This window comes from Amphibalanus amphitrite, unplaced genomic scaffold (genome assembly GCF_019059575.1).
Source record: "Amphibalanus amphitrite isolate SeventyFive unplaced genomic scaffold, NRLGWU_Aamphi_draft 000696F_arrow, whole genome shotgun sequence".
Lineage (NCBI taxonomy): Eukaryota > Metazoa > Arthropoda > Thecostraca > Balanomorpha > Balanidae > Amphibalanus > Amphibalanus amphitrite.
Genome location: NW_024882190.1, coordinates 366,261 through 373,274, shown reverse-complemented (window position 1 = coordinate 373,274; position 7,014 = coordinate 366,261).

The window sequence follows — 7,014 nt, the reverse complement described above, 5'->3', positions numbered from 1 at the left end:
ATCCGATAGATATCTGACTTGTAAGACGGCAGCCAGAGCCCAAAATGTGGTCAACAAGCCAAACATCGATAATTTTTACTTTGACCTGACCTGTGACGTCATCGGTGACCTCGAGTTTAATGAAACTAGGTTAGGCTCGACAGTTTACTGGGGCTATCAGATGCCGTTTGAATTTTGACGACCGGCCCGACCGGCCCGGTAGTTTCGGAGTTAGGAGGGGGCTATGGAGGCTCTCGGAGTTATGGAGCCCCCCCCCCCCCACAGTAGGGCGCGTTATACACAGATCCCAGTGGGGCGCTGAATAAAAGGAAATCACCCCTACAAGGCACACGCCACACATTCCTCAGCAAGGCAACTTTTTTTTGGACGAGAATTGGTGCATATACATAGGGTAATCGTTGGGCCGTAAGAGCTCCTGATTTGTGCTTGTGTCAGCTCAAGCTCGGAACTGCTATTCCAGTTCAAAACCCCATGTCAAAACTAAAGTGAACTATTTCTTAAGGGTCTAGTCCATTTAACTCCCATAACGCTGTTGGCATTGTGTGCTCCATTATTCGATGTTGGCTATTCATCGGCCAGCCGTCTCTCGCGCAAGAGAGGGCTCTCGCGCCGAGACTCGAGAGGTTTCTTATTTAGATGGCTGGCTGGCGGGTACATGTCAACAATTTTGAGACGAATGACTTCGGATTGCGGGCCTCAACCATACGTTTCATTGAATAGGTATGAATTCAGAAACTTTGGAAAACAAAACTCTGATAATCAGGGCTGCGGAGTCGGAGTCGGAGTTGGAGTCGGTCGGAGTCGACAGTTCTGCTCGGAGTCGGCGTCGGAGTCGGAGTCGCCAAAATCTTACCGACTGCGACTCCGGAGTCGGAGTTAACGCTGCATGTCTCAACTTCATGCACTGCACCTGTCTTATTGACGATACTGCGCTCGAAATGGGATTTTGTCGAAAAAAGACCTGCCGCTGATTCCGAATATCGTATTCATTTCAAATTTCAAGGTCATCTTCAAGGTCAAATCACGGATTGAAATTGAGTCCCCGATTTTTCCTACACCGATCGTCTGATCCGATTTCTGATGGTCAAATTCAATAGGTAGGGTCAGAATCTCGAGTTCGCTAATATATACCTTATTAAAAATATTTGACCTTAAAGGTCAAATCACGGATTGAAATTTTGAGTCCCCAATTTTTTCTACACCGATCGTCTGATCCGATTTCTGATGGTCGCATTCGATAGCTAGGGTCAGAATCTCGAGTTCCCTAATATATACCTTATTAAAAATATTTGACCTTAAAGGTCAAATCACGGATTGAAATTTTGAGTCCTCGATTTTTTCTGCACCAATCGTCCGATCCGATTTCTGATGGTCAAATTCGATAGGTAGGGTCAGAATCTCGAGTTCCCTAATATATACCTTATTAAAAATATTTGACCTTAAAGGTCAAATCACGGATATTTGACCTTAAAGGTCACATCACGGATTGAAATTTTGAGTCCCCCGATTTTTTCTACACCGATCGTCCGATCCGATTTCTGATGGTCGCATCAGAAATCGGATCGCATTCTGACCCTAGCTATCGAATGCGACCATCAGAAATCGGATCGGACGATCGGTGTAGAAAAAATTGGGGGACTCAAAATTTCAATCCGTGATTTGACCTTTAAGGTCAAATATTTTTAAAAAGGTATATATCAGGGAACTCGAGATTCTTACCCTAGCTATCGAATGCGACCATCAGAAATCGGATCGGACGATCGGTGTAGAAAAAATTGGGGGACTCAAAATTTAAATCCGTGATTTGACCTTTAAGGTCAAATATATTTAATAAGGTAAAGTTAAAAATATTTAATATTTAATAATAAGGATCAGATTGATTTGACCTTTGAGGTCAAATATTTTTAATAAGCTATATATTAGGGAACTCGAGATTCTGACCCTAGCTATCGAATGCGACCATCAAAAATCGGATCGGACGATCGGTGTAGAAAAAATTGGGGGACTCAAAATTTCAATCCGTGATTTCACCTTAAAGGTCAAATATTTTTAATAAGGTATATATAAGGCAACTCGAGATTCTGACCCTAGCTATCGAATGCGACCATCAGAAATCGGATCGGACGATCGGCGTAGAAAAAATCGGGGACTCAAAATTTCAATCCGTTATTTGACCTTTAAGGTCAAATATTTTTAATAAGGTATATATTAGGGAACTCGAGATTCTGACACTAGCTATCGAATGCGCCCATCAGAAATCGGATGGGACGATCGGTGTAGAAAAAATCGGGGAACTCAAAATTTCAATCCGTGATTTGACCTTTAACCCGCGCCCGGCTGGGGGTTCTGGATTTCCACGCCCTGCTGGGGGGGGGTGTTTGAACACCCCCCCTTCTAACTCGGCTCCTGGGCCACGTAGCGATACGCGGAAGGCGGCGTTCGAAAGAGCGTCAAAAATAATGAGGAAATCACTTCGGTCTATTTTTTGGTCAGGTCAAAGGTCAGGTCACCAGAGGTCATTGAAGGCAAAATTTCGCCGATTTCCAGGTCGAATGTCGAAAATTTCCAAGAAGCCAACGCATAACTCGGGAACCAATAGAGCTACAGCGCCGCGGAAAAGCGCATTCGATAGCCCTATTAACGCCCTTTCTGAGCAATTCTCTCAGATTTGACCTAACGTCAACGGTTTTGCCTGCAGGGGGGAAAACTTGCAAAAATAGCCGATTTTTTCGGAAACAGTTTTTCTGCAATAACTTTTGACCCAAGCATTGTACGAGCTTACTTTTACCGGCATCGTGTTCCTCTTGTCAAGACGCATCGAATGAACTATAACTTGACCTTGAAAGGTCAACTTGAAAATTTGACCTCAGGTCAAGGTCATGACCTGACCGGAAAGGGTCATGTTGCATATCAGTCGATCCGTATCGTCGAGCTGAACACATCTAAGGCGTTTTCATCGCTCTGGCATGCCTCTATCAAAAGTTATTTGCGAAAAACTGTTAGATACCATTCGTGACCTAAGATGACCTCAGGGCATAAACAGGGGTCACGGACACCATTTTCATGTTCAGTGTGTCTAAACCACTTGTAATTCAGTGTTTGGGAGTGTTTATAATGTATTCCGTCCAAAAGAGGCGCATTTCAGTTTTCTCCCATTGACTTATAATGGGGAGGTCGCAAAATTGACCTGACCTTAGGTCATCGATATCAAAATTCTGAGATATACATTTTGTACATGTTATTGCTCATAGCAATCGCTGAAAGTTTCAAAGCGATCGGTCACTCGGTGTAGCTATGACAGACATTGAAACTTTTTATGAGGTGAGGTCACTTCAAGTGACCTGGTGACCTGACCTTGAATGACCTTGGTCTGAAATTTTCACAACATGTGTAGAATTGATGTATGATAAGGTGTTTCAAAAACGGCGGCGCTCCGCGCCGCCGTTTTTGAGATATTTGCGAAAAACCACAAAGAGGGGGTGTTCAAACACCCCCCCCAGCAGGGCGCGGGTTAAGGTCAAATATCCGTGATTTGACCTTAAGGTCAAATATTTCTAATAAGGTATATATTAGGGAACTCGAGATTCTTACCCTAGCTATCGAATGCGACCATCAGAAATCGGATCGGACGATCGGTGTAGAATAAATTGGGGGACTCAAAATTTCAATCCGTGATTTCACCTTTAAGGTCAAATATATTTAATAAGGTAAAGGTAAATATATTTAATATTTGATAATAAGGATCCGATTGATTTGACCTTTGAGGTCAAATATTTTTAATAAGCTATATATTAGGGAACTCGAGATTCTGACCCTAGCTATCGAATGCGACCATCAGAAATCGGATCGGACGATCGGTGTAGAAAAAATTGGGGGACTGAAAATTTCTATCCGTGATTTGACCTTAAAGGTCAAATATTTTTAATAAGGTATATATTAGGGAACTCGAGATTCTGACCCTAGCTGTCGAATGCGACCATCAGAAATCGGATCGGACGATCGGTGCAGAAAAAATTGGGGACTCAAAATTCCAATCCGTGATTTGACCTTTAAGGTCAAATATTTTTAATAAGGTATATATTAGGGAACTCGAGATTCTGACCCTAGCTATCGAATGTGACCATCAGAAATCGGATCGGACGATCGGTGTAGAAAAAATTGGGGACTCAAAATTTCAATCCGTGATTTGACCTTTAAGGTCAAATATTTTTAATAAGGTTTATATTAGGGAACTTGAGATTCTGACCCTAGCTATCGAATGCGACCATCAGAAATCGGATCGGACGATCGGTGTAGAAAAAATTTGGGGACTCAAAATTTCAATCCGTTATTTGACCTTTAAGGTCAAATATTTTTAATAAGGTATATATTAGGGAACTCGAGATTCTGACCCTAGCTATCGAATGCGATCATCAGAACTGGGATCGGACGATCGGTGTAGAAAAAATTGGGGACTCAAAATTTCAATCCGTGATTTGACCTTTAAGGTCAAATATTTTTAATGAGGTATATATTAGGGAATTCGAGATTCTGACCCTAGCTATCGAATGCGACCTTCAGAAATCGGATCGGACGATCCGTGTAGGAAAAATCGGGGACTCAATTTCAATCCGTGATTTGACCTTGAAGATGACCTTGAAATTTGAAATGAATACAATATTCGGAATCAGCGTCCCAAACTGCATCGGATAGGTTGGGTTTAGTTGAAATTCGGACTCGACGCTGAATCCGTCGCGGAATACGACGCTAACTTCACGTACGTTCCGTTATGAACTTCAATATCATGATATGGATTTTAATAGAACCATCAGGGCCCTGTTTCACCGGTGATAGCAGCAAGCTGCTCTCAAATTGCGCGAGCTGACGTAATGTGATGACATCATACTGCTGACGTAAGGGGCAATTCTGGCGCACGATTGCCGCAATATTGTTTTACGTCATCAACTAAATGTTCGAAGTTTACGTCCAAATTCCCCTTAAACCCAACTTCTTTTAAATATCTCATATTTAAAAAAATATATATTAAAAATAAATATACTATAATGACTGCGTAAACTCTTACTATTAGGCTCATACGTCACTTAATGCCGCGGCCAAGGTCGCGGCCATCGTGCGCCGGAACTGCCCATAACGTCAGCAGTATGGCGTCATGACATGACGTCAGCTCGCGAAACGTGATAGCAGCGTGCTGCTATCACCGGTGAAACAGGGCCCCGGAGTCGGAGTCGGAGTTGGAGTCGGAGTCGGAGTTGGAGTCGGAGTCGGAGTTGGAGTCGGAGTCGGAGTTGGAGTCGGAGTCGGAGTCGATTTTTCAAGCCGGAATCGGAGTCGGAGTCACCCTAAAATCCATCGACTCCGCAGCCCTGCTGATAATGCCCATGTACAGTGGATCTAGTAAGGATCTCCAGACGAAACTAGATGGCGTTGAGCCTCAGTCGAGTCCATGTGAGATTCAAGGAGAGGTCACTAGCGAGCTGAACCCGGTGGGGAGGTGGGGAAGGAGGCGGGGCGGGGCGGGTGGCGAGAGCACGGTACGGGTGACCTGTCAAACAGCCCCGGCGCGGTGGGGCACTGCCGCAGGCAAATGGCGCAGTCCAGCGTTATTCCATATCGCGGTGGTGGGCCGGGCGGCCGGTTAGCTTGGCAGTTGGCTGCTTGGAAGGAAAGGATAATGAGGCATGGGTTTGCTGTGGCCGGTTCGTCTACTGTCAACTATGATGAACCCAAAGTAATGCAAATGTTATGTTGGTATAATGCAGCTGGCAATGCAATGCTAGGGAATACTCCGGGCGCCCAGTAGCTATAAGGATTAATATTATTTATGTCTCCTGAAATTTTCATTGAATATAATTCAAGCAATAGAAAGATCGTATCGTTCGCCAGTTTTTTGACCGGCTGGCGTTTCTTGCGTAGAGCGCCCTTTGGCAAATAATCATCACGCAGGTGATTTTTTTACTGGTAAGATGGGCCTTTAAGGTCAAATCAAGTCGCTAAGAGAAGATGAGGAAAAGTAGACGAATGCCACATTTTTGTGCATGAAGTCTCGAGTCAAAAAAAGGTAAAAGGTAATATACGTGTAAGCTTAAAACAATAAGATGATCAGTTAATACAAATATTTGACCCGAAGTTAGCCTCTGTTTTGTCTGACCATGATTGCGTGTAAGACACCGGTCCAACCGGGTTCAACCCGGCCCAACCTGGTTGGGCTCCCCTTTTATAATATTAAATTTGGCCCGAACCCTTTGAATGAAGGGAATCACAATGACAGAGTCCCCGCTAAGCTGAGCTTGTTGCGTTGACCCGGCTCTCTACCTTCCGATCAAACAATTCCTGGTCTATGGCAGAATTAGTCCAAATTGTAACGTGCGCAGTGCGCACATAGCCGCGCACGGCCGGTCCCCTCACTGACTTCGCCTGGCAGCGGCCTGTCACCAACCACTACCATGTTACCATACCCGTCAGGAGGCTCAAAAACGTCAAACACACGTCGCGTTTCGAACCCGGACTTATGCAACCGGGACGTGCGCTCTCACCACATGGCACATGGAGTCCAACGCTCTACCGACCGAGCTACCGGGACGGACATTTACCTTGCGGTTTCGCCTCGTGACATTGACAGACGTCAGACACTTTGGCCGAACTCTAGTCGAAACACTGAGCAAGCTGCGCAGGGGGATAGGTGCTCGTAGCGTTGAGGTTGGGTAGCCTGTGAGCTGAATGCGATGTCGTGAGTTCGAGCCCCACTCCCGGGTCTGGTTTTATCTCGACACGAACCAAAATCTTTCCTTCTACTGCAACACAGATAAGCACGATGACATCTTTCCCCAATATCTTTCCCCAATATCCTCTCAAAAAGTCAAAGTTATCGCTTATAAAATTTTTAGCAAAGTTTCATTTTTAAGAAAATATTTTTGGATTTTTTTCTGGAGCCATTTCAAATCTTTTTTCTTTTCTGATTCTTTTCGGCCCGATAAAACCCACCAAGACTGAACGTGCCGAAAGAAAAATATCTAA